Below are 23,549 nucleotides of genomic sequence, written 5' to 3'. Positions count from 1 at the left end.
CTCCCGGGCCCGCCTTCACCACCGCCCGGCCAGGCCCAGCCCAGGCCCCGCCGCCGCGCTGCTGGCGCCCCCTGCGGGCCGGGGAAGGCGCCGCAGCCGCGCAGGACGGCCTTGAGGGCGGGCCGCCCCCTCCCGGGCGCCCACCGTGTGGCAGAGACAAGGGCAGCCGCAAACACAGCCCCCGCTCCCCTCCTCCCCCTCCCAGCGCCGTTACCGGCCTCCCGCCACCTCCGCCTCCCCATCCCCCACGGCCCGGCCTGCCGGGGCCATCCCGGCCCGCAGCAGCGCTAGGCCGCACGGATACCGCCACAGGCCGGAGGGAGAAGGGGAGGGGGGGGGCAGTGGTTGCCCAGGCAACCAGGGCCCGCCCTTCACCCGTCGCTCTCTTCCCCGCCCTCCCACGTCAGCGTCGTCTCCCGCCCGGACGGGGTGGGGCAGCCGGGCCGCGTGATTGACAGTTACTATAGAAACAGGCTCGCCCCGTCGCCATTTTGTCAGTTGGGTTTTTTTTTTTTTAAAAAAAAAAAAACCACATCTTCCCGCCCGAATCGTGCGGGGTTTATTTTTTTTTTTTTTTTTCCTTTTCCTTTCTTCCTCTTCTTCCTTCCCACCTTCACCTCGAAAGACGTTATCGCACAAAAAAGGAAAGGAAAGAACACCCTCAAAAAAAACCCCAAAACTGTTCCCCGAGGGTCCGGCGGAGACACGCCAGGAGTTCGTCCCGCGCAGGCGGGGAAGAGGAGAAGCTCGAGGCGGCGGCGGCAGCAGCAGCGGCGGCGCGGGAGGGGATCGGAGCGGGGCGGTGCGGCGCACCGCCCTGGCGAAGCCGGTTCGTGAGGGAGGGAGGGGGAAGGAGTAGCGGGCGGGGAGGGAGGGAGGGAGGGGGAGGAGGTAGAGGCTGGCAGGCAGGGGAGGGAGGGAGGGAAGGAGGGAGGGAGCGAGGAGTTCCCGGGGGCTCGGTACGGCGCTGCGCTTCCCCCCACACCCCCTCCTCCTCCTCCCCCCGCCCGCTCGCACCCGCCCGCCGCTGTCCCCGCGCTGCCTGGCCGGGGCTCAGGCCGCCGCCGCCGCTGCTGTCGCCGCGCCGAGCCGAGGTGAGGCCGGGCCCTGCCGTTGCCGCCGCCGCCGCCGGGCGCTGCGCAGGTTTGGAACGCGCGCCATTTTGTGACCGATAGAAAATCCAGCCCGGCCAGGAAGCGCCGCGGATCCGCCCGCCGGGCCGGGCCGGGCCGGGCCCCCCCTTCTTCGCCGCCCAGAGAGGAAGGCGCGCAGCGGACAGACCCCGCGGCTAGTGCCCTACTCGCCCCGAGCGGCACCGGCACCGACGCCAGCCTTGCGGGCCCGAGCGCGGCTGGGCGGCCGGACTGCGGAGCGCAGAAGAGGGAGGCGCTGCCGCGCCGGAGCCCCTGGCCGAGGCCGGGGGAAGCGCTCCTTCCTCGCCCTGCCTGCGCCCGCCGCCCGCGGGAAGAAGAGGCCTCAACCGGGAGAAACCGGGCCGGAGCGCCAGGGCCCGCCGCCCCCCACACGGGTAAGTGAGACGCCTCAGCCGGTGGCGGGGAGCTGCGCAGCGGGACGAGCTGGTGCCACCTCCCGGCCCGGCGCGGTCGAGGGGGGCGCAGCGCAGGGGGCAGCTCCGCTGCCATCTTAGAGAGAGAAGGTGGGGGGAGCAGCGTAGGAGCCCGCCGAGCCCCGGGCCGGAGCTGGCAGGGCCGGGACCCGTACCGGGCTTTGGACCTGGCCTCCTTCCCCGCCCTCCCTACCGCCGCCCCCTTCTGGGGCAGGCCGGGCATGGCCGGGGGGCAGCCGCGGAGGCCGCGGCCTCTGCGGCCCTTTTCCTCTCGGCGTCCGGGAGAGGCTGTCGCTGCCGGGTTGGGAAGCAGAGCGGCGAGAAGGGCCGCGGGAGCGGCAATGGAGGAAGGGAGCTCGCTTGGATCCCCTCGCTCTTATGCGCAACGCCCTGCGGTGGGCGGGTGCGAGGTCTCGCCCCGGTCTGGGAGCAGGGAGAGGGAGGCGAGGAGGGCGGCAGGAGTTGAACCATCAGCTGAGCAGGCACCTGTTGTGGTGGGGGCTGTAGGTGCTCCTGCCTGTACCTGTGTGAGGGACTTGTGTGGTAGGTAGGTGGGGAAGTTGGAGGCCGATGTGGAAGGAGTACCTGTGAGAGATGACTGTCATCTGGGTTGGGGGGGGGGGGAGAGGAGGAGGAGAGGGTGGAGAAGGGCAGGGAGAAGCCGTTGGGAATAGGCACAGGGACACACAGGCACTTATGTATTTTAATAGGTGGCTGCAGTCTTTTAGGAATTTAGCTTTGTGTTGCTGAAGAAATTTGAGACCTCATCTGATACATGGGGTGATCCTTCTCTGGAGTGGCATTCCCTCTCGCCTCCAGAAAATCAGAAAATGCAATTAAAAGTACTGCAATTTGAAATTTCGAAATTGGTGCATTTTTGAATCTCAGTCAGCTTTGAAGTTTTTGGTTTAGTCAGTCCAAAGACTATGTAGGGGTTCTTTGATCATGTGTCTAGATTGCTGCTGTTACTTAGTTCTCCCATTACTCCACAGTCATTGGGGGAAATAAACATTCATTGTTTGTTAAAATTAACAAAGACAGAATATCTGACTACAAAATAAATCAACAAGCATGTTTTTGACAATCTGCTGTTCTAATCTGAATGGGAGTGTGCTGTTAATTTTTGGCCAGTAGGTATATATAGTCGCACTTCCATGGATATAAGACCATAGGAGAGTGTCTAGATAAGTAAAAGTCAACAACTTGTCTTGTTATTACTGTGTTGGCGTTTCATTCTCCTTTCCATGAGAGAAGGTGTGTGAAGCAGAAGACCACATCGATGGTATCTGGTGATAAATAAGCAAACATTTTGTTTGTAATAGTATTTAATTATCTGCCTGTCAACAAGCAGAATTTACCTTACCTCTGTGGAGTAGTCTGAAGCCCTAGAAAGTTTTGGTAAACTTGTTTCTCTTTCTCTCCTCATTCCCATCCCCCAGCCTCTGTAGGTTGGATATTTTTGGAAAATTAATTATACTTTATAGAATTAGAATAATAACACCGAAAGTAACTGACTATGAGCTAGTATTTGTTAACTTCGTGTGTGTGTATATATAGACTACTTTTGTAGGCTACGCTTCATGTTTTTGGCTTATATGAATTATTTAGAACTAATGTTTCTATTAGCAATCTGAAGTAGAATATGTGTGATATGTTGAATTTACATTTTCTGCTGTGAATTAAAAATTCTGTCAAAGTTTAATTCAGGTTTTTTGAGTACTCTTTGAGGAGAATGAGTATAACTTGTTCAAAATTGAATAAAGAGCATGATCTTCTTAAATCAAGAAAAGAGGGCAGGTTTTTTTGTTAAATTAGTGAGTACGCATTTAGGTATGGCAATAATTTAGTACTGTTTCCAGGCAAATAGGTGAGAAAGACAGTTTGTTACATGAGCAGCAATGTTACAGTTCCTGAATGAATACTTGGGTGCATTTAGAACTTGTCATTGGAATCCCCTCCCCCATGTTGGACAGTGACAGAGAAGCTGCAACAAGGATAATTTTACCTAATAGCAGCCAAGAGTTCTCTATTTCAGTGTCAGTTTATGGGTAGTATTCTTTTACTTGTGTAAAATAATGAGGCAGTCATCAGGAATTTATCAGTTTTTAAAGTACATGGGTTTTGCTTATACTGGGAATTAATGTTTGATGACCATAAATTATTTTCAACATACAGGTTAACAGTTTAAACAAAGTGAAAAAATAATGACTGGTTTCTAATAAAAACTGCATGCCTCATCTAAGCTTTTAAAGTTATATTTAATGAGGACATATTTGCTAACATATATACCACATTTTAAAATCTAAATTCTGATCAGGCCTTGCAAAGAAATATGTCTGGGTCACCTGTATTATTAGACTTTGCCTTCGTTGACTTAATGAGATATTTTTGTCATTTTAGTTCAAATCAGTTAGACAACACCTTCACATAAAGTAAGAAAGTCACTTTTAGTTTCTTCTAGCATGTTTGAAACTGTACGACTTGGTCATATAGTAGTATGTGGAAAGACTAGTTAAACACATGAAAAAATGTACCTTTATTTGCTATGATTTTAGGTTTTCAGCTGAACTGAAATGGATGCTGATTTGAAGACATGCACTTAACAAAGAAGCAGTTTTGTTTCTGTAATTAGAGTTATCTTTTTAGTATTCTTAAAACCTCTTATTCAAGGTGTTTTGAACCCTGGCTGCGGGACTGTGGTTAGAAACTTGTTACAGCTTTTGTTCTTCAGTAAGAATTAACAATTGGTATATGCTTAGTTTTCTGTGGTAAGTTCTAATACCATTTGGAGAACTATTTTCTAAAGTTAATAAAACTTTCAGATATCTTTGTTTTATTGGAGCATGGGAGACTTGTATAACTTCTGAAATCCTTTTGTAAATAGATCTGTTGTTGTAGAATAGGATTATTTACAGAAAACTGCTGCTTTTGTCTTTATAACTCAGTACAATAGGTTATTTGTTAAGTTTACAGTTTCATCCCCCCCTTTTTTTTATATGAGTTGTAAAAAAACATTAAAAAATTATGTAATAACTTTTTTGTGGATCAGACTTTAAGGATGTGATATGTTTATGCAGCAAGACTCCTGTTTGGCTTCAAGACTATTTGAGATAATACAAGAAACCTTTCTTGACTAAACATGCTTTTCTTGAAAGCTTCTGAGTGAAGAAAAAAGACATTCTGAGAAGTTGAATATTCTCCTTCTCCTTTTTCCCCTCCATGGGTCCTTTAAGAGCAGTGTTACAGAATCTGCAGTCTACTGACAGTTTAAAAACACTGGAGAAACTTTGGATAATTAGAAGCAATTATTACTTCCAGAAAGATATACTCTTTATATACAGTTATATAGTACTCTTATCCAGGTGACACACTATACTAATAGAATTACAGCGACCTAATCATTAGTTGGGTGTAACAATTAATGTAACAGTTTGTAATTGGTATCTATTGGTTGGTTATCTTTTTCTCTTAAGGGGAAGGAGATAACGTGTTTGATTCTGTTTCATCCAAGCATGACTGAAAAAATAGCTGCTTTTGCTAGTACAAATGTATTTCATTAGTTTAGAATAGGTTTCTAGTTCATACTTGTCCCAGCCTTGTTTGGAATTAAGCCCTCTTGCCCCTAATACTCATATATATGAGTCTTGTCCAGTATCTGTGAGTGTTTAATTATGGCTGACTTGTCTGAGAGCACAGATAAAAAAAAGGAGCTCCTCTTGTACTGGGAAGCACATAGGGATGAGACAGCCTAAGTCTCATTGTCTTCATAAGGTTTCTTTTCCCCTTTCTTGCTTCCTGCCTCTCCTCATCTTTGAAGGATGGGTGAGTTTTTCCACATTTGAAAGTGTTGTAGATTGGGTGGCTTAATATGAAAGGTACTGATGTTATCATATCACTGATTCCAGAATCTCCCATCCATACAATTTGTAGGGAGACTACCCACTATTCTGGAACCTCTGAAGTCTAAATAGTTGCTATTTCAGTTACCCTTATGCAGACGTGATCAGTTTAATTTCAGCTCTGAATATAGCATTTCTTAACAAGCAGCAAAAATGTTTCTGTAATTAAAATAACTTAAGCTAGCATTTATTTTGTAAACATACTCCTTGCAAAGTTTCCAGGGTCTTAGTAGCACTAGATACCTGATTCTAGATACTAGATTCACTGAAAGTGAAACTGAGTAAATGAAAGTGAAATTAACTCAATTAAGCGTCAGTTTTGTTCCAGCTGTGAGAAACCAAGCTTTCAATTTATGCATTAGATAAAGCTAAAAAAAAAAAAAAGAAAAAAAAAAAAAGATTGTGTTTTGATTCTGTAAAAGGAATAGTTAATAACATACTAATATATCTCCTCCTTTTTATCAAATGTTTGGATGGTAAAATAAGACAGGAACAGAAATGTACAAATTGATATCTGATGGCAGATTTATTTTTTCAAACAAAATTTGAAAAAATTTAGAGTGAATTTTGGTAGGTTACTGAATAATATCAAACTAGTAGAATGTCTACTTGACATAATCAAGTTCAATTAAAATTACTAAATTGAACATGACACTTTTAAATTCTAGTGTCCTGAAAAGTTGTTTTTCATTTGTTTTTTGGCTTTCTGGTTTGAAACACAGGTTGTTAAAGTTTTCATTAATTCGAAATTCTTTTTAGTTATATGTGCTTAAATCTTTATTTCTGTTCTTGTGAACTATGTAAATAACTTCTTTGCTTTACCAGCAAACCTGTCACTGAAGAACCAGTTGGAGCATACTAGCATATAGCATGCTAGTCTATAGCACATCTACTTTCATAGTAAAGGAAATAGGTTTGTGTCTGTGCTAGCAGTTTGCTGTTTATACTGAGGGAAGGGGTAAAAAGAGGAAAAATACTGTCAAATAGGGAAGTTAATGTGTTAGTACTCACTTGGTTCTGTATTTTTCTGAACACTATGAATTTTCTTACAGTGATCTGTTTGGTCTGTCCAAGTTGTAACTACAGCTTTTTTCCTACTTATAAATATATAAACACATATTATTACTTTTTAAATAAAGTTTTAACAGTACATGAAATACATCTAGGATATGTAAGTGATTACAGAAAAAGTAGTTTTTAAGTCTGATTGACATTGAAAGCTCAATAGCTTTCCTGGATCGTGTCTGATTCTGGCTTCTTCATTATGCTAACTTGTGGATAAGTAGGCATTAATTTTATGGCATGCCAACAATTCCATGTTAGTTTTTAAAAAATATATTCCTGTCTTTGCCAATGTTACAACAAGTGATTGTTGCATGAAGAAGTTGGCAGTTTTCTTTTCTGTAGAAGTTACTCATAAATACTACAAATGCTGGGTCATAGTTGTACATCCAGCTGTGTTATTCCACATTTCTCACCACGATCAGATATTCATAAGCTTAAAATTCTGTGCTCTTGTATTTAGGGTGACTTTCCTGTCAATATCGTAGTGTGCCTTCAGAAGTTGTAAGCCCTGTGGAGGAAAGTGAGTATTGCTGCAAATGCACAAAGTGTACATAGTTGTACTTACCTATCTGTGTCTCCTCACTGAAATTAGATTTTTGCTGAAGTGAAGTTCAGTATATACTAAGGCTACAGACTTAACATTACACTTTCCCCCAAAATCAGAAGCACTTGTAGGTATAGTTTTGTTGGGAGATCAGTTAGCTATGCTGCTGCTTTGGCTTCAGTTTAAAGGACCCTTGCATCTCTTCAAACTTTTCCTGGTGGTTTGTTATTTTTAATACACACTGCTTCTTACAAGCTTTGTTGCTAAATGAATTAATGTCTTCTGTGAACTGTGTCTGCAAGAGACAGCATCATAAATGATTCATTTATGGTGAAGGCTGAGTGGAAAGAGTATATATGATACTGTGTTATAAACTATAGTTGAAGTTTGTATTATAAAGGCATAGTTAAAAATTGCTTGGTTTTGTATTCCTTTACTACTTAGAGACCTCAGTGGGGATCTGATCCCATTTTGGTTTGTGCTGTGCAATATGAAGTAAGTATTATTTCTTTCTCCATTTAACGAGAATTTTATGACTTTGAGATGCATACCCTTTCATTCCTATGTAGAGTTTGCTAAGGTGTTGTGCAAATGTGCAAATGTATTTGTGATTTGTTTTTTATTCTGGTGAATAACAAAGGTTGTGAGTTACTGTACTTCGAGACTGTGTTGTACAAAACCTTACTAATAGAAGGTCTAAAAACTAGTAATATGGAGGTGTGAATGGAAATAATTTCTATCTGATGTGGTCCTTACAAGAGGTTTTATTTTCTGTCTTCATAGGATTTGTTTGGGGATCTTTTCACCTATGTATTTTACACAACGTGCAGTCGTGATTTGCATTTCACAGTTGACTGTATGACTATACTTTTAGTCTTACCTATCAAAACATTTATTTACATATCTATACAGAGTTAAATTAAATTAACCAGTCATGTTCTTAGCATGGATGTTTAAAAACTTGATGAGCTTAGTTTTGAAACCTTGAGTAATCCAGTTGCACATGTGGAAACAAATTGTTGGAGTACAAGTACTTCTCTGCCTTACTTTAGTGGTTAATGACAACACTGACAACTTTGTCCTCATTCTTAAATCAAGATTGCTTCATGTGATGGGGACTTGAAACTTACATTATGCTTTTCTTATGTAAGGAACCATTAGAATTTGAGATTTTTTTTAAATGTGTATTTGAAGTAATACCTAGTTCCTCTTAACTGACTGTGCATACTCCCAGGCAATTGCAGTAAACCAAAATGTAAGTTTTTGCTAGGGTATTTCTGTTTAATTTTGTATGGAAGTTAATAAAGCAAGGAAAACATGTTGGCTAAGTTACTTGTGTTGAGTTCCTTGTTTTAATGTACCGTTTAAAAGAATTAATTACTTTTCCCTCTTCTTACAATGCCAAGAAATAGTTGTATACCTGTATAAAGCAGGTATATAATTCTGGTTTTCTGATAGGTGTTCTTAACCAGTATCCAGTTATTTCAAGAAATGAGAAAACAAATTCTACCTGTAGTTCACAAATAAGTATTGTGTTTTGAAATCATTCTCTCTTCTGCACAGTTTATAAAAACGTTACTTTTCTAATTGAATGGAGATATTTAAAAATGTTTGTTTCAGCCTAGCTGTTGTTCTAATGGAAGTGAAATAGAGAAGTAAAATATATTTAGTGATACACAGGGACATTCAGCTCAATTTGTGTGTGAAGGGCAGGGATGTACACATGTGACAAACTGGTGTTTTGAAGAGGTTTTCTGAAGCTCTGCCACTATATGCATGTGGAGCTTTGCATCTGAGAACAGTAGGGATGATCAGTGATCTATGATCAGTCTGTATCCATGATCTGATAGCATATAGACTATCAGTATTTGTAGGGTGTGAGGCTTTGAGTTAATAGCAGAAAAAATTTACTCTCAATAAGCTTTATAAATGCTTGTTAAAAAAACATCTTAAGATAAAGGAAACCCGAAATTGCAGTATTACATGTTATTTTCCTAGCACTGAGAAGTTAATGGTAGACTTAAATTTTTAAGCACAGGTTTGTTCCCTCCCCCCCCCCTCTTTTTCTCCTTCATTGTGTCCAGTGTAATAGTTTCTAGTTCTTTAAAAACACGTTTGTACTAATAATTCCTTTTTTTTTTTTTTACTGCTTTTCTACTTCAAAAGTATCATTTTAGGCCTACATAGCTAAAATAGTATTTTGTTGTACTATTGGCCTCACTCTTTTTCTTAAGATTTTCAGTCTTGTAGTTCCTACCTAATTTTATTGAAAAGTGAGAGTTTGATTATGGGATGTGAATATGGGATGAAGGATTTAATTTTTAGATTTCCGTATTTGAAAAATTTTCCCTTGGTATATTCTGATACAGGATTCATAATATGGTTTGCTCTTCTTCTCTTTCTCTAGACTACTGCTACTTAAAAAATAAATCTGAATTTTAATCTTTGTATGTTAAGGCAAAGTTTTGTTTGCATGAAAGAAAACCATCTGAGATCTGTCGTTTGAGGTGAGGTGGCAGCTCAAGATACATTTTTAGCAAGCACGTTGTAGGCCTGGAGTACCATTTCTTCATTAGTCACGCATATTCTGAAATGTATGTGCTCCCAACTTGATAGTGCTTGTTTATTTATTATGTATTTGAATAAAGAGTTATGCACTATATTCCACATGTTGTGAGCACAGTCTTTATTCTTGTATTTTGATCTTGAGCACGTTTGTAGAGTTGCACTTGATTTCATTAATCATGTCCATGCAACTTCCCAAACTAAGTCAAACACCCCAACACTGATAAAAATGGGGAATTAACTCTTGATTTTGGTAGTCTGAAATATCTGTCATCATGAGGTAAATACAATAGTTTTTTTAAGGTACATCTGTTAACTGCATACTGTCTAGACCTTGCACTTAGTCTCAGGTTTGTGACTTTCTCAGGTTTGTGCACAGATGTAACATTTTAGTAACTGAATCTAGCAAATACTAACAGATCCCGTCAGCATCTTGTGGAAGAGAAATATTTCTCAGTGATTAGGACTTAATGTACAAAAAAAACCTTCAACCAAACCTAGAAACGTCTACCTATGTTGCCTATTGGCAGCCTAGCCTAGGGCACTGACTTCCAGATTTTTTTGGGATGGGGAGAGGAGTTTCATTTTAGGCATTAGGAATAGCACTTAACTTCACAGTGCTTTACATACACATAGCAGTTACTGCTTTGCTAACAGGGGATAAATACTTGTTAGCAAACCTCATTTTAGGAAAGGGAATGAAAGTAAAAAATGTAAAGTTATACAGTGATGCAATGGGTGGAGCTGAGGTTAAGGGTTTAGGTGTCTTATGTCTTAATAGCTTAATAGGATGCTCTGTATTTGCAGTTGGATGTGACTTGAGTTTATATTCTGAGTGGTTTGTAACTCAGTGAAGCAGTCTCTAAGGTTAGAGAGTGACTCAGCATATCCAGATAGAGGTCTGCTCAAGGAACATAGGATTTGGTTGGAATTTTGAGGGAATTAAAGTTCAAACTCATTTTTTTTCCAAAGGGAGTTTGCTCATCTTTAAAAAAAATACTAATTTTTTACTTGCAGTCTCTGTATTTGATGTGCATACTTCAGTTTCATACAGAACTGATCAAGTATTTCAGTAAATAGTTTTGGTTATAGTATAAGTGGCATTTACTGCATAAATTTGTTTTCTGTGTGCTGTCCTGATGTACATGATAAGCATCTGTTCAATGAAGAAAATAGCATTTGACTGTATAAGTAAACACTGTGTTGTAAAATATCTAAAAGAAACTGAATTCTGTATGAGGCTTGCCTTAAACATTTCTTAGTCTATGATTTTATGGCATTTCATGAATTTTTTTTTCACACGGAAGGAGAAAGCTCAGTTTGTATGATTGAAACATCTCCAGAGTACTAATAAGTACAGAAGCTCCTACCTCTCCTATCTGGTCTTTCAGGGCTGATTTCTCAATCTTATGGGTCAACCACTTGAGAGTGAACAGTTCAGGGAACAATAAGTTACCTGTGCAAGTGAATATTGGATGCATAAACTACATTTATGCATGCTTGGGTTTAGTTGTCTTTTCTGAGGGAAAATTGACTAAATGTCTTAATTGTGACTTTTTACAGTAGTAATCTATGTTCTTGTTTCAACTGATCTAACTTGTCACAGGGTCTTGAGACACTGGTTGGTAGTAGTGGCAGTGAAGGGAAGTAAACTGACAGAAGCTGATGGATAAAGATTGAAACTATTGGTCTTGTGCTACTATACCTTCTTAAATTTTGGGAAAATTGGGAAGACTTCATTGTTTTTCTTCAGATCAATTCCATCTTCTGTGTACCCTAGGCTGGTGCTTAATTTCAGCACAGAGGGAGTGCTGAAGGGCAGCACAGCAAAGAACAGTGTATTCAGAGAAAAACACAAGCAACATTGATTTTTCTCCCCCCTTTCCTTCTACCCTAAATAATTTTATTCTTCCAGCCGCGCAAATCTGTATATGTTTTTTTGAGTCTAGGGAAAATGACCTTACTCTCCTCAAAACAGTGCGTATGTCAAATTTGAAGAAAATAATTAAAAAAAAAAAATATGAGTAGCAACAATTCTGTGTCTCATCTATGAGGAATATAGCATATGCATAGTATTTAATCTGATTATATGTATTTGTTTTACAGTGTAAGTACTAGCAAACTGATGTGAAGTTCATGCTGCAAGATATAGAGGCTCTAAAGCATTTTGAAGGAAATTGTTGGAAGAGTCATTCCAAGGCAAAGTGGGCAACAAGGAGTCCTTTGAAGGCAATTACCTGAAGCAGCTCCCCTTCTCTCCAGATTCTGGCTACTTGTTCCCACCTGCTCTGTGTTGGCACAGCTGTTTATAAGACCAGGCAGTGATTCAGACTTGGAAACTGAGTTGGCTGAAATATATAATTTTTATATATAACATTTGAGTGTGTGTGTGGGGGGGGTGGAGAATCAGGTTACTTTTCAGTCAGATTGGTTCCCAGACCTAGTACACTGTGCTACTGCTCAGACATTTGACAAGATAAAGGAATGGGTTGTGTGGGTGGACAGGAACAGCGTGCCTAGAAGAGGCAGGGGTTGGTTAACTTGCTCTGATAGCACTGTTACTTAATGGAGAACACAATTTTGAGGAATTTTCACCACCCCTCTTGTCATAAATGACTCTTCTGTCATTGTCTCTCTGTCTTCCCCCCCCAGTCCCGCTCTGCCACTCTCAGACTTTTCCTTGTTTCCATGCTTATTCTCTCTCTAATGTTCCCACTCCGATGCTTGCTGTTTGCAAGCACTTCTAATATGTGCTACCACAGTCTGACATAACAGCTTCTCTCTAACTCTCATGCTTGCTCTCTGTCTTGCTTGCTACCTGTCCTGCTTATTCCTGATGCATCTTTCTGCTTGTGCTCTTCTGCTAGTTGTTCCTCACTCTTGTCTCTTTTGAACAGTTTGCAACTCCTGTTCATGCCCCTTCTCTCCTGTGTCCTGTCTAGTGCTTGGTCTCTCAAGTGCCACTTTTTAGGTCACTTACTGTCTCCTTGCTCAGTATTTTCTCCTGTTTTTTTTTTCTCACTAGTTCTTACTTTCTCTTCCCTCATCCTCCCCCCATAATAACAATGCTTCTGAGAGGAAAAAAGTATCCACCTTTTGAAGACTAAACTCCAAGATTTCATTTTCTGGGGTTTTTCCCCCAAACATTTCCACAAAACGATACAATATATGGATTTCTTCTCAATCTTACTCACTTCTGAAATTTTTACTTGAATTTTGTATTACCTTAAGAAAGATATGCGAACACAAAATCTGTGTTGTTCCTGATTGGACAAACTGAAAGGTATATTCAAGTTTCTGAAGTTAATGTTCTAACAAAAGGTATTTTTCAGATGTCTCAAGAAGGCGTGAGCATAGCTTTTTTATATCAGAAGTTAAATTACAGAGTAAAGATGCTTATTTTTCCTGTTCCTGCTACACAGAGGAGGTGAAAAACTTTCTCTTGATAGCCTGTTTTTAACATAACCACCAGCTGGACCAGTTATGTTAACAAATAAACCATTTCATGTTTGCTTGTCCTCTTAAATCAGTGACCAGAGCTGCTGGGATTATTCTGTTGTTTAATTTCCATGTATTCAGATACCTCATAAGTTTGTCTAGGAATTTTGTTGATAACTATTTACCTCTTAGTTGGAAAAGTAGATGGGAGTGCTGGTTGCTTGATAACTGAATCCTTCCATATTTTAATATCCATTCGTATTTTAATAATTCAGAGTGACTTCAAATGAAAATGTGGAAGACTGCGCAATACATTTGCTCTTGAAAGGAGGAAAAAAACAACAGAATTTCTCTGCCCATCTCCTTTTGCTTCTCTAAGCTTTGGGGGTCCAAGGGCCAGAGCACCTTAGGTACCTTCCAGAGCCTGCTTTCTTAATGCAAAGTGTGATGGACAGCATCTTACTTTTGCGTTGTTGTATGAGGGCGCTCTTAAACATACCATTCTCTGAGCTTGTAGGTTTTTGCTTTGTTAGGCCAGCTAGGTCAGGTTATCAAGCAGCCTGCTAACAGGATATACATGCTAATAGGGCAAACACTTCTGAATTACAGTCATTGCCTTTGGAAATCCATTTAGTTCCTTCTTGATTGGTAAATGAAAACTATACTTTCTGTGTCTCTTCGGTGGCTTGTGGGTTGTTTGATTATTTATTATTATTGTTCTAAATCTCATCCATTTTTGCTTCTGCTTTGGGTCTTGTTCCAGTCTACTCTTTGGTAAATTCTGGTTGTCATGCTTTATTTATTTTTTGGTTTAATGGTTAAAGGCTTTTGGCTTATGATAAGTAACATGGCATTGCTTGGTTTTTAGAAACAGTTGAGGTTTCTTAGTCAAACAGTGGTCTAGCAACTTTGATATTTACTGTTTGTCTTTACCCTCTTCTGTCCTCTTCTTCAGCAATTCATCACACTTTTCGCAATGTCTTTTATCTCTTTTTCCTTAACTTGCACTGAGTTGACTATTTAGCATTGCAGAACTTCTCACTTTGGCTGTCTATGCCCTTCAGGATATCATCTGTCTCCTTGACCCCTCCAGGAAAGGGAGAAAGACTACCTTAGTGTTTTCAGGCAATGTCTGTGGCAGATATAATCTTTACAGGCTAGCAGGTCTCTTGCTCTCTCCTAAACACAGAGGCACCATGAGGATCATCTCCATGCTTTCTAGTAATTCCTGTAAATCCAGTATGAAGCTAACTTGAGATACTTTGAATACAAACTCCCTGAGCAAAGAAGGGAGAGTACACCTTGACTGCTTGATCCACGTGGGGTTACATCCTTGCTTGAGTAGATTCAGTACAGCACTGCTGATCTCCACAGAGGTTTCTCTCTTAAAATCTGAAGCCATTTAGTCTTTTTATGGTCAGTTCAAATGATGTCTCATATTAGCAACATGGAGTTCTGGCTTGCTTCCTTTCTTGCTTATACACATGCACACATACACACACACACACACACACACACACACACACACACACACACACAAACACCCAAAAAAAAAACCAACCAAAAAAAAACCAACCAAAAAGTGTGGTTTAACTTATGCTGGAAAATAAGGTGTCAGTGTAGTGTATGGTGCTGTGAACTGGGACAGAGTTCTCTTTTGTGACCATCTCCATTACTAGGTTGTCATTTTCAGTGTTTTCTTTTCATCTTGCACTGGAAACTGTGGAAACTGGTTATATAAAGGGCTAGAGATGAGTCCATTAGGCTGCAGTTGGCACATTTGGTGCACCTGGTGTGAGCTCTGAACCTTGATTTTCCTACTCCTTTTGCTATGCCCCTGCAATTTCATATATTTCTCTGCTGGTTCAGATATATCTAGAAAAGTTGTATTCTTCCTAAAGATACCTCTGCTGGAATCATCTGCTAAGGTCCCACTCATGACCTTGTTGAGCTCTTTCACAAAATGGGAAGAATAGCAGGTCTATATCAAAAGTTGTCTTTTTACAGCAGTCATTCTCTAAAAGCGCAGCACATCAGTACTTGAAACACACCAGTTCAGTAACATTAGTAGAAAATTAAAGAAAAAATCTGCTGGAAAAGTGGCTTTGTTTTGGAGTTTTTCCATCTAGTGAGCTGTTCTTGGTAGTCTGCAAGGACTTCAGGGGGACACCAAAGATTTTCTTGCCTTTTTATTTCTGGGTTATTGTAGATGGTGGTTGTCTTAAGTACTGTTTGGAGGTCTGTTAGGTCAGGATTTGGAAGCCCCCATTTAAAAAAAATTCAAATATCTTTTATTTTTAATTTTTTTTTAATCCTTTTTTCCTTTCTGCAACTTGCCTTATTAAAATAATTTTCCAAATTTTTATCAGGAAAAAAATACCACAGGAAACTCCTCTGGTCAGAACCCTAGAAATGTCTAGTGCTGGTAGAGATACTGTTAAATAACTAGCAAATTGTATAATCACAGCATGTTGTAGAATTTCTTAAATGGTTAAGTTTTAGTGCAATGTCTGCTTCTCAAAGAATGACAGATAACTCAGCATTAAATTGATCAGTTTATACCTATTATTCAGATATTGGAGTTGGCAAAGTTCATGTAAACTGTCCCAAAGGTTCGACTTCTTCTATTTGGCCTTACAGAAATCTCGTTAGACAGGATTCATCTGAAATACCTCTGCTAAAGGGAATTTTCCTGGGCTTTTTTCTTCATGTGAGATGTCTTTTAGACTTCTGTTTTATAACTGTCATCAGATAATATTAAAATACGGATTCCATACGTCTCCATAGTGACTGTACTCGGAAAGGGATTCAAACCAGCAGTATCCCAAGTTCATAGACTAAGCTTGAACTACACATTCAGGACCACAATATAACACGGTTGTTAAAAGCAGAATTGTTCTGAGTTCTTAAAAACCTTCAGTACATTAAAAATTGACATATTTAGTCAAGTATGCGTGTGTGAGCAAACCTCGAAAAAGCTGGTGTTTGGTTTTTTGGGTCAATCCGTTCTAGAGTAGTGAGAATTTGGAAAGGGAGGAATGTGGACAGAACAGGCAACCCTCACCCATTTTTTAATTTATTCATTTATAGCAGCAAATTATTAGATTTGCTTTGTCATCCTGTTTTATTTCATCCTTAGCCTTAATCTTATTTTTCTGTTGTCTAAGTGAAAACAAAGTCTCTCAAATTTGTTGTGTGCTAAAGGGTGCTTGTAGGTTGCTATGTACGTGGTCAGTTGCTGAGGATAAGCTGACAAGAGGTAGGTTGTTGTAAACATGATTGTGAATTTGAAATGGGGGCTGTCAAATTCAAATTGAGTAACCTTATGGCAGGGTATTTTCAATCACTTGTTAGAATCCTGAAACCTTTTCCACACCAGAAAGTTCCTGTCTTCTATATTGATAAGCAGCAAAGAATAGTTTTAATAGTGATGAAAGTGTCATGGTTTCTTGGTTTCTGAAGGCTTTTAAATAATTGAATCTTTCTGTGACTATTCCATGCATCGAAGGAGGCATGATGAGGAATTACTGGATGAAATTCAAAAAAGTTGTGTAGACAGTAATATTAGATTATGATGAGTATGAAGGCTTGATGAAGAATTACTGGACGAAATTCTAAAAGACTTATGTAGACAGATTGTGATGTATGTTCTGGATTTAATGGTGTGGGTTTATAGTCCACTGTGTTTTGTTTTGTTTTTTTTTTTAAATTTATAGCAGAAAATGCTATGATTTTATCTGGCAGAACAAGTGTTCTAGAGTCTCCAGTGAGCTACCTGTAGCTTTATTTTGTAGAGGTATAAAGCTGACTACTTTTAATGAAATCTCTCTTCATTGTGATAATAAATGTACTCCAGTAAAGCTTTTGTTAGTTGATGTATACCCACTGTATTGGCTCTTCTCCCTGTGTGTGCATGTGTCCACATGCATATATGACTTGAATAGGGTGTTTGAATTCTTAATGGATTAGAATACCATTTAAAACTCAGCAAAATTTCGCACCCTACTACTTCTGCAGTAGTATTTTGGTATATCCTCAGATATACCAAGATTTGTTTTAACATTATGCTTAACAGCAGGGGTGGGAGGCTAACAAGGTAATAAAACAAGACCTTGGAATTTTAAATCTGAAAAAGAAGGTATTTTGACCTCATGATTACATTATGTGAAAACTGACTGAAGTTTATTAATTTATCTCCTTCTTCAATGAGAATTTTCTAGGTCAGTGGTTCCTTAACTGGGGAATAAGGCCATGGTAAACAAACTACAGATGGAACTTAAAACCATGTTGAATTATGCTGCATAAAAAAATAACTATGTTAGGAGGATATATATTTTCTCAAAAATTTTTGTAGCTGACTGATTATATTCTGAGAAATGTTAGGGCTGTCGTTCTGAAGTAAAGGATGTGGCAAAAATGTGGAATCTTTATTCATGTATTTACTTACTACATTGAAAGCCAAGCAGAAAACTGATTTGTGCGGGTTTTTTGGTGGAGGGTGTTGGGTTTTGGGGATTTTTTTTGTTTGCTTATACTTCAGCAATTTCTCTTTACCATAGTTTTGGAGTGCCTTGTGATGTTGCATGCATTGGTGGTTCCTCATGAGCATGACACAAGAGTTACAGTAATTTCCTCCTTCAAAGATGGCTCACAAGTCAGAGAGGAATATAACTAGGTCTGCAGGTGGGCTTCTAGCCCTCATCATTGCAACTCCTTACCTCTTTGGTGCCTGGATGTTGTACGGAAATATGCACATGGCTGTTTGACATCATCCTTAATTAGGTCACAGGAGGCTGTCTCTGTCCACTTTTTCCCTTGGTTAAACATACTTGCAAATTCTCTTTGTTGACATTTTGCTTTACTGTTCCATATTGGACCAGCTGAAGAAGCTAAGCACAAATACCTTACATCATGTGTAAGTAAAGGTAAAAACGTCATTGCTGATTTAGCTTCCCAAACTGTTTCATCACAAGGTGGAGGAGTGCCAGGAAGAGGAGTCCGTGACTTGCATTTTTTTGGTTTTTGTTTTTTGGTTTTTTTTAATTTGGTGAGCTTGTGAAGGCATTCACTTGGTGGGAAGTTACACTATGTGACATAAACTGAGCTAGCATCTTTTTTTGGCACAAAAAGGCCTGTTAGCCTTTTTCTTCTAGCATTAAGTTTTTCTTCCCATTTGCTGAGACAGTCCAGTTTACTAAAGTGGCAGGAAATGAACATGACACAGATGTGAAAAATTTTAAATTGGTTGTTGAGTTTTGTTTTACTGTATATTCCATGTGAACGCAGAGGCTTTACAAGAAAGGGGACAAAACTACAACCCTGAGAGTTGAAAAAGACAGAGAGGGACTGCTTGCCTGTCCTGGCAGTTCAGTGTGTTCCTCAGATACACAGTCCAAACTCATATGGTTCAGGTCCAGTGAGAATACCTGAATCCACCTGGCTTTTTAGATGTTCTTGGCAACTGTCCCTGAGTCCCATGTAATCTGTACTGTTGTACAAAAAGAACGAACGAGTCATGGGACAGAGGGAGAGAAAAGGAAGCATGGCTCTTCAATGCAGGGATTAGTGTGCTTACCTTAATGGAAGAGGGGAAAGAAACTTTTTAGGATTAATCAGTGTTGATGATTTTTTACAGGAAATGGCTTCTGGGTAATGTTTTACTTCTGCAGTAGAAAGATATTATGTGAATTATGGAAATGTAGCACAACCACCAGGTTAGAAGTGAGGTGCAAATCAAGTGGAGATAGTGTGGAAAAGTATAGATGGAACATAAATACTTTATATCAGTGGAATTATATTCTACTCAGTTTCTAGTTATTTGTTAGATGGCTTTAGCACTATTTTTTTTTTTTTTTTTTGGTACTGAAATCAAGTCAATTTTCTGAAGGACCTAATGTGATAAATTATATGTCTTTGCATTTGTTAATTCATATGCTTAAATACAAGTACTCCAGGATTTTTTTAAATGTATTTGAGTGTACACAGATAAGTACAGTTTATAAGAATAGGTGGTATTGTCCTTATGCTAGAGGTGCCTTGAATTTTGATCAGGGTTTTTCCTTAGCCCTCTAAACTGGGAACTCCTAAGATAATAGAAATACCATTCCTTATGTGTTTGCTGCAGTAATCCAAAATAGAAGTATTTGTGCTTTAGAATTCAGATTTTTCTCCTGCTATTACACTGGTCAACCTGAGGCTGAATTAGTCTTTCTATATACTTAGGCTGGGACAGTGAGATCTGAATGATAAAGATGCTGGTTTTTACTGTGATAAAAAGGTCTTTTTTGTTTGTCTTGCTTTTCAGTATCAGAGAAGTTTGTAGTTGACATGTCTGGTTAAATTAATTTCTTCATTTTTTTTAATGTCAACTATTATGACAGACACAAACTATATATAGAAAAGCCTGTAAACATTTCACTTATGTTCTTGAAGTAGAGGTGGGGTCTATTCCTAATAATATCCAACCAGATGTTAGCTGTGGGCTTCAAGGTGTGCTCTGTGGCAGTTTGGCAAGACCTACTGGCAATTGTTTACTTAGGTTGTTCTTTACTTCTCTTGTATTGTATTCTTAGCCTATACAGCAAATCTTATAGATGGCTAAATTGTGTCAGCTCTTCTGTCTTTCTCTGGACAAACATGATCTGTTTAGATAGTGGGCTTTTTAGGCAAGGATCACCATTTTATTGTGTTGCACAACATCTAACGCAATGAGGTTCTCTCTGAGTGAGCAGAATATCCTATTTATTACCCCAGCAGAGTCTTGTATGGCCACCTCACTTCCAGTATCAGTAAGTATTTGGACTTCTGGCCCTGACCTACAAACTGCCAGTTTCAAAGGTCCAGGACATCAAAGACTGTACAAAAATACAAATAAACTTCTCTGTAATTGAGAAGTATTATGCAGAATGGAAATGTGTTAGCTGCATGCACACACTAAAAAGAACAATTAGGTTCTTATTTACTGTGTAGATTTTTAAGCTGAAAGTCAGACTCAGGCTTTGGAGCTGTGCAGAGTCAGCAGAAAACTGATCAAAAACGGTGAACGTTTTGCATCATGCTAAATTGCAGAACTGACTCACTGAGACTGGGGCAGGTGCCAGACGTGGTGCAAGCGATGAGCCTTCACTGAGTGGTTAAGGGCAAGAAGGGATGTGGGTGGGAACACAGCAGCAAAATCTAAATTAGCTTACACTTTTGGGGAACTGCACACTGAGAATTCTTATTGTAATGAAACAACTTAGTTTATTCACCATCAACTCTATATGCATATTGTAGTAATGTAGGCTGAACTTGACCACTGTCAATTTTCAAAGGTATTGAACTTCATATGAACTGCTGTTTAAAAGCATGCTGAACGAGATTTTTCAATGTGGAGTTTCTGTACTGACATGTCTGGCAAAAGCTGGAGCTTGGTTTTTGTTTTCCAGGTTACAGAGACCTGGAAGAGCACTTGTGTTGTGCATAGTTTTAGAAATAAGGTCTTCGTCCTCTTTTTCTTTAAACAGATTTTAAACTCTCTTTCCCATCTGTCATCTTAGGGTCCCAGTTACTTTGTCAATATCCTAAAATCATAGAATCATAAAGGCTGAAAAGACCTTAAAGATCAAGTCCAACTATAATCCAGCTACCACAACCACTAAACTATATCCTGAAGTACCACATCTAAACACTTCTTGAATGCTCCAGGCATGGCAACTCCACCACCTCCCTTGGCAGCCCATTCCAATGCCTCACCACTCTTTCAGTAAAGAAATTTTTCCTAATATCTAACCTAGATGTCCCCTGGCATAACTTAAACACACTTCCTCTTGTCCTATCACTATTTACTTGGGAGAAGAGACCACACCAGCCTCTCTACAGCTTCCCTTCAAGTAGTTGTAGAGTGCAATAAGATCACCCCTGAGCCTTCTCTTCAGACTAATCAACCCCAGTTCCCTCAGTTGCTCCTTGCATGACATGCCCTCCAAACCCCTCACCACCCTCATAACTGTTCTCTGGACATACTCCAGGACCTCAACATCTTGCTTATACCATTGCACTCCTTTCGAGGACCTTTTAACATTGATACATATAATGAAAAGGCAAATCTGAGTTCTCTAAGCAAACTTAAGTTGTGGCTGTGTCCTTGTTTACTACATTTGCATAGCTGTTCTGTATTCCACTTTATTTATTATTATGCTTGGGATATGTAGAAAGAAAAGTAACAATACACTGGAACTCTTGAGTTGTGCAAATGGGGGGAAAAAAAAGTATTCTTCCACTTTGAACAGTGCTTAGTGTTACTTTTAGGAATAGCCATTTGTGAGATAAAACTGCTTTGATTGCTCCTGTCAAACTGTCCCTTCCTCCTTTTCTGGAGAGGCATTGTGTACCCTATTTTTTAAGTACTGATTTGGACTATTTTGATAGAAATGTGAAGCCCATGAACTTGTGCTGCATAAAAATCGTCACCTGATGATAAGACTGTGTCTTGTCTATTTCTGTGGAATAAGAAAAAGGGGAAAGCATAGACCTGAGACCATCTTCCACGGAAGGCTTCTTAAATGATTGTGCTTTAGATATACTAATTATAATATATATAATTTCTTGTGACTGGTACATTTACCATCAGAATGATGTTGTGACTTAAGTCCTGTTAGAAAGACTTACTTGACTATCTCATAGATAGTTAAGTTCTGTGTGGGTTTTGTGGTGTTTTGTTTGGTTTTTTTTGTTTTGTTTTGGTTTGTTTTTTGTTTTGTTTTACAGAAGGTTTCTGTCTAGTTCTAGATGTAGTGACTCAGAAACAGTTCTTAACAAGTGTCCCCAGAAAAACCCATCTGAGTGGTTGGAGCCTGATGGATGCATTAGAAAATCCTGATGTTTGAGAACTAAGTATTTTTATTTAGTTCTTTAAATACAGTGTCAAAATAGACAAGCTTCAGTTTTTCAGCCTAAACTGAATCTTGGACAGTTTAATCTGATTTATTGTGTTGAAGTTGAAAGGGTATCAGCAGTACTTTTCCATTACCATAAAGAACTCATGTCAGTATCTGCTGTGGTAGAAGGCATAGGGATTTTTGGGCTGAAGTCTGGTTTAAGACTTGGGCATATGACCATCAAGTTCCTAACTGTGTATGCCTATCCAACCTGTTTCCTGAATAATGAAAATCAAAGATTATGATATTGCAGTTGTCAGTGGTTGCTGTCATATGGGAATCAATTAAACAGCAGTTAATCCATGGCATGTTTGAAAAGGTCTAAAGGTATTTTAAAAGGCACACAAACTAATGTATGGCTAAAACAAGCCACTTACCTGAAGTCTTAGAAATAAGCACCATTTATTACAGACCTAGCCAATGTATACAGTATGTATGTATGTACAGTTGCATGGTTGATTGCTTTGGTTGTTTTAATTTGGAAGACTGTAGGTGTGCGTGTCGCCGTGTATTAAAGTATTTTGGAAACCTTCAAGATTGAAGGTACTGCTGTATCTGGAAAATGAATGTCTAAGGTGTTATACTTGAAATATGTAACTTTACATTGTCTTTGAAAGTAATGTTGGAAGTATCTGCTGCCAAAGTTGAAATGGAAGAAGTAATCTTATTTTATTTAGACATAGGTCTACAGCTCTACACATAACTTCCTGGAATCTGTATGAGGTGTTTTTGTAACTGAGTTTGTTGCAGTCTGGGTAAGATTTTATATCCTCTCTGTTTTTCATAAATTTTGTTACAGTAGTGCTTACTGAAACATGATGCTAACCTAGGTGTTTATTAACTTTTGGTTCCTGTTACATATGCATTGCTGTTTGATAGGGAATTTGTCATGCTTCAGGGTTGAATTAAAAGAGGAAAAGCAAAAGCATACAGTTAGAACAAGGGAATGGTTATGATGTCAAAACCCAGTAGCATCTGAATTTGATAAGGATGGGTCACTGAGAAGTCTGAAGTCTCTTGCATGTGTCATAGTATTCTCAGAAAACCCTAGTAGCTGTGAAAGTACTTAACCATTCAGATGCCCATTTCATTTTCTTCCATTTCTTGGAATAACATTTTTTTAAAGCCATTTTAGCAAACTTTTGCACAGAAACTGTTGGTTTTGCCTATTGAGAAAAAAGATTTTACATTTTCCTCAGCATAAAGATAGTGCTGTTAAAAAAGCTTGTGTTTGCAGAGGAGAACAACTGCCCTTACCTCTCATATATATGTATTGCGTGTGTGTTTATGTATGTATAATGTGGCTCTGAGCTCTTGCAGTTGTTGAGAAGTGAAAGCATTTTAGTACACATCACTTGTCTGGAGAGCACTACAAGTACTGTCCCAACTCTGCTCTAGGATTAAAAAGCTGAAGTAGCTGCATCTGAGTACTCTCTGACCATCTCTTTTGGTCTCTTGAGAAGTCAAGTCTATTTTGTAAATAAAGAGTACAACAGAGAATGGAAGTAGTAGATAGTGACCACTAAATTGGAAGAATAGTAAGCTGTAGTAGT

General features: G+C 39.5%; 1 protein-coding gene across 2 annotated transcripts in view; it reads left to right on the top strand.

Annotated features, from left to right (window-relative positions):
• The first annotated feature begins 744 nt into the window (after positions 1-744).
• The window catches only part of DYRK1A (dual specificity tyrosine phosphorylation regulated kinase 1A), an 85,612-nt gene continuing 62,807 nt past the window's right edge, over positions 745-23,549 (top strand). The window contains exon 1 of one of the 2 annotated variants that reach the window (XM_071753168.1): positions 745-829. The gene's annotated coding sequence lies outside the window, so the exon portion shown is untranslated. Of the gene's footprint in view, positions 830-1,388; positions 1,529-23,549 lie in introns of those variants that run through there. The other variant, XM_071753159.1, reaches the window with a different exon arrangement.

Source organism: Heliangelus exortis, chromosome 1 (genome assembly GCF_036169615.1).
Source record: "Heliangelus exortis chromosome 1, bHelExo1.hap1, whole genome shotgun sequence".
NCBI classification, from domain to species: Eukaryota; Metazoa; Chordata; class Aves; order Apodiformes; family Trochilidae; genus Heliangelus; species Heliangelus exortis.
The sequence above is the reverse complement of the archived record's forward strand: the minus strand, read 5'-3'. Positions and strand labels throughout refer to the sequence as shown.